Raw genomic sequence first — 8434 nt, 5'->3', positions numbered from 1 at the left:
TGACTGTGTCCTTCCACAAAAATACACGCAACAGCACCGTCCAATATGATGGCTCATCTTTAGCCTTTTCCCCATTGCCAAGGGCCTTCTGGCAGTTCCCTCACAGCAAGAAGTGAAGTTACAGGGAACCAGGCAGAGGGCCTTCTTGGTGATGGCACCTGCCCCATGGAACGCCCTCTCATCAGATGTCAAGGAAATAAATAACTTTTCAACTTTTAGAAGACATCTGAAGGCAGCCCAGTGGCAGGGAGCTTTCATTTTTTTTTGTATAATTTTTTATTGCGTTTCTTTTCATAATTTTATACATTCCAAACAATACATAAAGTAACTAGTGCAAGAAACAATTTTATGACTTTTTTTTAACAAAATAAAAAGAAAAACCATTGGACTTCCCCACACCCTCCTGGTCCGCGTTCTTTGTAATAGCCATATCAGCAATTTGTTACCTTATTTCAAACCTTATTACGACTTTCAATTATTATGTATCCGTATTCAATATATTATTTCTCAATTTTGATACCTTTTAAATAAACATAATATGTTTGGTTCGCTTTGTCTTTTTTTCCTCATTTATCACTTATTTTACCATTTACCTAATCATATTTGCTGAAAGCATAACATTTCCAATAACATGCACTATCTTAAGATTCATACACCTTGTAATTTTTTTGCAAATAGTCTTTAAATTTTTTCCAATCCGCCTCGACTGATTCTTCGTCCAAATCTCGGATTCTGCCGGTCATTTCAGCTAGTTCCATGTAGTCCATCAACTGCGTCTGCCAGTCCTCCAACGTGGGTAGATCTTGTGTCTTCCAATTCTTTGCGATGAGTATTCTTGCTGCTGTGCTAGCATACATAAACAAAGTTCTATCTTTCTTTGACACTTTCTGGTCTACCATACCCAGCAGGAAGGCCTCTGGTTTCTTGGGAAAGGTATACCTAAATACCTTTTTCAATTCATTGTATATCATTTCCCAGTAGGCCTTCACTCTTGGGCAGGTCCACCAGAGATGAAAGAATGTCCCTTCTGCCTCCTTACATTTCCAACATTTATTATCAGACAGGTGATGTATCTTAGCTAGCTTGACTGGGGTCATGTACCACCGGTATATCATTTTCATAATGTTTTCTTTCAAGGCACTACATGCCGTGAATTTTATTCCGGTGTTCCATAACCTTTCCCAGTCTTCAAACATAATGTTATGTCCAACGTCCTGTGCCCATTTTATCATGGCAGATTTAACTGTCTCATCCTGTGTATTCCACTTAAGCAGCAAGTTATACATTCTCGATAGTATCTTAGTTTTTGGTTCTAACAATTCTGTCTCCAATTTCGATTTTTCCACTTGGAAACCAACTTTTTTGTCCATTTTAAAAACCTCTTGAATTTGAGCATAATGTAACCAATCTCGCACCTTGTTTTTTAATTTATCCTGACTGTGCAGCTTCCAATTGTCTCCAATTTTTTCAATTATTTCCCAATATTTCGGCCAATGGGCCTCCATATTGGGCCTTTTTCGTGCTTTGGCCTCCATCGGTGATAACCACCTTGGGGTTTTACTCTCGAGTAAGTCTTTATATTTCGTCCAGACTGCAAAAATTGCTTTTCTGACAATATGGTTTTTAAACAATTTATGAACTTTAACCTTGTCATACCATAGATACGCATGCCAACCAAAAGCATTGTCAAAACCTTCCAGATCTAGGGCATCAGTGTTTTCTAGCATAAACCAATCTTTCAACCAGCAGAAGGCTGCAGATTCATAATACAGCCTCAAGTCCGGCAGGGCAAATCCTCCTCTTTCTTTCGAGTCAGTTAATATTTTAAACTTTATTCGAGGCTTTTTGCCCTGCCAGACAAACCTGGATATATCCTTCTGCCATTTTCCAAAACACTCCACTCTGTCCACGATCTGTAGGGCTTGGAACAAAAATAACATTTTCGGCAATACATTCATTTTTACAGCTGCAATTCTACCTAACAAGGAAAGTTTCAATCTTGACCAAATTTCTAGATCCTTTTTAATTTCCGACCAACATTTTTCATAGTTATCTTTAAATAAATTCAAGTTTCTGGAAGACAAATAAATCCCTAGGTATTTCACTTTTTTAACCACATTTAATTCTGTTTCTCTCTGGAACCCCTCTGCTTCTGTAGATGTCATATTTTTAGTCAAAACCTTAGTTTTTTGTTTGTTCAACTTAAATCCCGCAACCCGGCCAAACTCTGCTATAAGTTCTAAAACTCTTTTTGTACTAGGTTCTGGCTCCTGTAATGTCAAAACTAGGTCATCTGCAAAAGCTTTCAGTTTGTATTGTTTCACTCCGACCTCTATCCCTTGTACCAGCCGGTCCTCCCTTATCATGTTCAATAGTACCTCCAGGACTGAAATAAATAAAAGAGGGGATAGAGGGCACCCTTGTCGTGTCCCTTTTTCAATTTTAAATTCCTCCGTCACCACATTGTTCACTATTAATTTAGCTTTCTGTTCTGAATAAATTGCTTTTATTCCATTTTCAAACCCCCGTCCCACTCCCATCCCTTCCAAATTTTTCTTCATAAACATCCAAGATATATTGTCAAATGCTTTCTCCGCATCAATGAAAATTAACACCCCCCTTGTGTTCCTATTGGTTTGCAAGAGTTCTAAAATGTCAATGATGTTTCTAGTATTTTCATATAAATGTCTACCAGGGAGAAAGCCTGCTTGGTCCTTATGAATTACCTCATTTAAAACCTTTTTAAGCCTACTTGCCAAAATGTCTGCAAATATTTTGTAATCCACATTTAGGAGTGAGATGGGACGGTAGTTCTTAAGCTGAGTCTTTTCCAATTCTGACTTGGGTATCAATGTGATGAAAGCTTCTTTCCACGTTTCTGGCGCCCTCTTCCCGTCCATGATCTGGTTGCATACCTCCATCAGAGGTTGTGTCAAATAGTCCTTCAGAGTCTTATAATATTTGGAGGTAAGCCCATCCGGGCCCGGAGATTTGCCTAATTGCATACTCTGAATGGCACCTTCAATTTCCTGTGAAGTTATTTTAGAGTTCAAGATTGATCTTTTGTCTTGAGTTATTTTTGATAATCCATTTGTCTTTAAGAATTGGTCTATCTCAAATTCTTTCTGAGGCCCCTGTGCGTACAGTTCTTTAAAATATCTATGGAAACACTTCCTAATTTCTTCTGGTTTCTGAACCATTCTTCCTTCAATCTCTAGGTTTGTAACTGTATTTAACTTTTGTCTTTTTTTCAGCTGCCAAGCTAGCAGCTTTCCACATTTATTTGCTGATTCAAACGATCTTTGCTTCATCTGTTTAATTTTCCATTCAATTTCTTGATTTATCAATTTAGAATATTGTGCTTGATGGAATTTGATTTCTCTCAGCACCTCCTTTGACTTTGGGTTGGTTCTCAATTTTTTCTCTCCCTGATGTATCTTCTCCAATATTTTCTCCTTCTTTCCATTCCAGAGCTTTTTCTTAATTGTGTTTTGTTGTATAAGAAACCCTCTCATCACAGCTTTGCTAGCGTCCCAAATCATTCTTTTTTCCACTGTAGTGTTCAGGTTTATCTCAAAATAGTCCTTTAACGTTTTTTGGGCCTTTTTCACAATCTCTTGATCTCTTAAAAGGGTGTCATTCATTCTCCATCTGAAGGAACCGGTTTGAGTAAGTCTGATTTCTAATTTCAAAGCATTATGGTCGGAGCATGTTTTTGGGCAGATTTCCACCTTTCTAGTCTTGGGTGCCAGACCTCTAGACGTCCAAATTTGGTCGATCCTTGTCCATGACAGGTGGGCCTCAGAGAAAAAAGTTCCTTCTTTACCTAGGGGGTTCTTTGTCCTCCATATGTCAATCAGATCCAAATTGTCAATCAGTTCAAAAAAGGTTTTAGGCAGTCTGCCATCTGATGTTAAGTTTTGATTTTGAGACTTATCCATATGTGTAGACACAACTCCATTCATGTCTCCCATCATTATGATGTTGTTATAGTCCATGTAGTCCAACATAGTCTCATGCAGCTTCTTAAAAAATTCTGATTTCCCATCATTTGGCGCATATATTCCTACTATCAAAATTTTTTCTCCTTGTGTCTGGATTTCAATCGCCAAAATTCTTCCTTGCTCATCTTTAAATACAAATTTTGGTGCCAGGCTCTCCTTGGCATATATCACCACGCCTCTTTTCTTGACCTTGTCTGATGAGATAAATTCTTGGCCTAGTCTTTTATTAACTAAAACTTTCCTATGGAGCCTGGTCACATGGGTTTCTTGTAAACAAATAATGTCCAATTGTTCTTTCTTCAATATGTGAAATATTTTCCTTCTTTTTTCCGGGGAATTTCCGCCATTTATATTCCAACTAAGTAGCTGCAGAGACATCCTGTACTATTTTGTTGCACCTAGAGTGGTGTGTCTTCTTTATCCTCTAATCCCGAGGGTGTAGAACCTGGTCCGCCTCCAGACGGTATCCCAGCTTGTGGTAGAGGCCAATGTGCTGCTGCTTCTTTTTGGAGGTCTTCTCCGTGGTCGTGCAGGAACTTTTGTAAGTCCTCTGGTGTTCTTATTTTTACCTTCTTCTGCTTGTAAATAAATGATAGTCCTTGTGGGAACTCCCACCTGTAACGGATTGTGTTGAGTCTCAACAGTCTTGCCAGTTCTGAGTAGGTGGCTCTCAGGTCCAATAACTGTCTAGGTATATCTCTGTAAATTTCCACCCTTTTGTCCTGTATCACCAGTGAGTTTGCAAAGTGTAGGCCTAATATTTTTTCTCTCTCTTCCCTTGATCTCAGAATTATCAAGCAGTCTCTGGATCTGTCCTTCCTTCAATCTTCCCAGTCGAAAGGCTGAAACTATTTTAAAATCACTTTCTTCCTTTATGCCCCAGAATTTTGAAAATTCTGTTGTCAAAAATCCAATCAGATCTTCTTGTTCAATTTCTGGAATTGCCCTCAGTCTGAGGTTATTCTGACGATTTTTCAGTTCCACCATAGAAAGGTAGGTTTGCTGTTCACCAATTTGTTTATGCAGAGGCTTGACTTCTCCTTTAACTTCCTCAACCTCTTTTTTAGCTGCCGTTGCTATTTGAATAGCTTCCCCAGCTAAATTACGATTTTCTTCTGTTGCTCCTTGCAATTTTTCAATTGCCTGTGTATGCTGGGAAACCTGGTCAGTCAATTTCTGGATCGAGGATGTGGCTTGGTCAATTTTTAATGATTGATTGTCAACCTTTTGATTTAAAGCTGCCAATTGCTCCAAAATTTGTTTCAGAACTCCCTCAGATCCTCCTGCTGCCATATCTTCCTCAGGATTTTTGAGCTTTTCGACTTCTGTCTTTTGCACACCCAGCACAGCTGGAACCGAAGATCTGCGTCCCTGAGTCAAAGTTGTTTGTACAAGCTGTGCCTGCTTTTTTTCTTTTTCCTTCTCTCTAGCCTCCTTAGCTTTGGCTGCTCTTGTCTTTCCTGTACCGCTCATCAGTCAATGTTCAAGGTCAAATTATTATTGTCCCATGGGAAAGACAGATCCAGTTTAAAAACAATCCAGTGGGAGAGAATAAACATAAAAAGCTGTTCCCAGGCCTTTATATTCCCAAAGTCCTCTAGGGGGAGTGCCACCAAAGTTCAGAAAGAAGAAGGCAACTTTTCCGCCATTAAAGTCCCTGTTATGTTAAATCAAATAAAAAAAGAGAAAAAATACAATAGTCCCAGAGCAGTAATAAAGCCAAGTCCTGTAAAGTACTTTTAAACTTTTAACAAAGTTTCAGAAAGGTGCCTGCAACTTGTATCCAATCCGGCTTGTTTAAGCTCAAAAGTATCGCTTACATCTCTAAAAGTTTGTAACAGTTCCGCAGTTAAACAGTTTCCCCTCCGGCAGCCCGACGATTTGGAGTTTAACTTTCAATAGCCCTTAACCAAGGGGAGTCTCTCCCAAATTCCTTTTAAAAGTTTACTCACGCATAAGTCTATTTTTCCTCTTTAGCAGACTTCAAAAAGTGCATGAAAGTCCCTCTTTAACGCTTCCCTTTTCAACTGCTTTCCGCTTCTCAGGTCTTTTGCTTTGATCTTGTAAGCAGTACCGGAAGGCTGACTTCCTTTTTATCGTCTCCCGGTTTCAGCCAATTTTTTAAAGAATTTACTCCCCGTATTTAAAGTCCTTACTCACGGGTTTGTTGTTTCAACCAGATGTTTTAAGGAAGAAAGGTCGGCGCTGGTCTGTGACAGCCGCGCGGCTTCGCTACCGCAGAAAGAGCGATGAACTCACAGCACCGCTCCCCCTCCTTCACTCCGGAGCCCCTTACGGGGTTCCTTCCGCGATTTCGGGGTCGCTCCAGGTGCCCGCCGAGTCCCACGGCCACGGGCTCGCTCTGTCCGTGGTTTTTCTTAGTGGGTCGTCGCTGTGCCGTAGCGAAACGACCCTTTCCTGCGGAGCCCCTCTTCAGAGAACGAAGAGGACCGCCATCACAGTTTCGCGCCGCCTCCGGAAGTCCAGTGGCAGGGAGCTTTCAGTGTTTTTATATGTGCTGGAATTGATTGTTAAAGTACTCTGGGAATTCCTGTGAGGGGAATTGGGAGTCTCCTAACAAGTCTCAGCCCCCTCAACAAACTCAGGTTCCCATAGCTCATTGGTGGAAGCTCTGACTGTTTAAAGTGGTACTTAGGGTTGCCATCTATCAAAAAGTAAAAACCACGGCACTCTTGCTGAATATCCAGGAGAAACTGCCACCTCCCCCCCCCCAAAAAAGTCACTTCCGCCTTTGAAATCTCGGTAATATCCCTAGGTACCATAGTGTTTTGAATGTATAGTGCGGATGGGGCCAGAGATCTTAGACGCTAAGCCATCATTAACACAAACGAAGGTTTGTAAGCCAGCAACCAACCACGGCTTATAAGCATGGTTTGTGGTTAAGTGTATGTTAAGACATTCAAATAAACCATGGTGAAGGGGTACAGTTAGGGTTACCCCAGAAAGCCCTAAAAACTGTTTGTGAATTCCCCCCCCCCCAGCCAGGCCTCGGAGTACGCATTTTAAAAACTGCATTTTCCTCTAAGACAAAAAGCATGAGCTAAGCAGTCCTCTCTGTAACAAAAACGCTGTAACAAACTCAGAGCTGAGAACAGTAAAGCTTTCGCTTCCCAGATCCAAGATAACCTTGTCCTGGTACATTGATTTGCAACATACTTCCGGGAACAGAGTCAGAGAACGAAAAGCAACATTTCTATGTAAGAATCTGTGAAGGGGGAGAGGAAAAAAGGGGTTTGAAAAAAGGATAAAACCTGCTTGTAAAATGTTTTCGGTGCGGCCTGTCTTTTGTGAACTGAATCACACAGGTGCCTTCTGCCCCCCCGGATGGCAGAATAAAACGCTCTTTCTCTGGATTAACCCCCTGGTGTTGTTTGGCTCCTTTTGTCTCTGCTCGGGTGCAACAATTATTCCGACCCATGGATTAATAAGGCTACAATGGTTTAGTTTTCATCAGAACCAGGCCATTGAGGGCTATTCCTTTCACAGAACTATAAGTAATTCTCAATAGTTCCCGGGAAGAGGAATTGACTGTTAAACCACATGTATAGATGGTGGATGTTGTTATATGGAAAAGAATCAGAAAGAGAGAGAGAACAAGTCCTTTCCCTCCTTCAGAATGTTTAATTTATATCAAAATGCATACACATTTAATTGATCAGTCCTGCAATGAATTAACTCTGATTTATTCAAAGTGGACAAAAAGCTCTCTTCTTGCATTGGGCAGATGAGGAAAATCCTGAACTCTGACTAAGGTAGCTGTCAGGCGTTCGCCTTCTATTCAGCCAAGTTCCCAGCACTTGGCAAAATGGCAGGTGGCAGCACATTCAGAGCGCAATTTGTTGTGACCAATGGAACGCTGTTTGGGGGCAGAAACACCTTTTTAGTTAAAAGATTATTAATTCTTATTAACACTAATTTATATTTATATTAAATCATTTCAACATATTACATTATACAGATAAAAAAATGAAACATCCCACCCTAACCCAGATGGAAATACATACACAACCAGTGCTTTTTTTCCTTAAAAAAATGTTTAGGGGGTACTCTCAGTTTGACTCCAGAAAATCACCATTTTATAGTTAAAATCTGGAAAAGTAAATACAGTAAATGGACAAAATTAAAAAGATTCACAAAATGTTTAGGGATATGCATACCCTTGTGTACCCCCAGAAAAAATGTAGGCCTCATAACCTTAAGTTCTTATCGCAAACAACTATTTGTGCAGAAGGCAACAGCTTAACCAAAATGTCTTATAACATGTGGGGAGTCCTCTGTTTTTGTTTATAGCCACACGCGTTATAACAATAATAATTTATTCCTTGGCCTTCACCGTAAGTTCCAGGTTGGTCACAACAATTTTAAATACAATTAATTCGCAAGACCCTTAACAATTGGGGTCCAGGATA

The sequence above is a fragment of the Podarcis pityusensis genome (genome assembly GCF_964106645.2).
Source record: "Podarcis pityusensis genome assembly, chromosome: 2".
Classification (NCBI taxonomy): domain Eukaryota; kingdom Metazoa; phylum Chordata; class Lepidosauria; order Squamata; family Lacertidae; genus Podarcis; species Podarcis pityusensis.
This window is presented reverse-complemented; position numbering follows the sequence as displayed.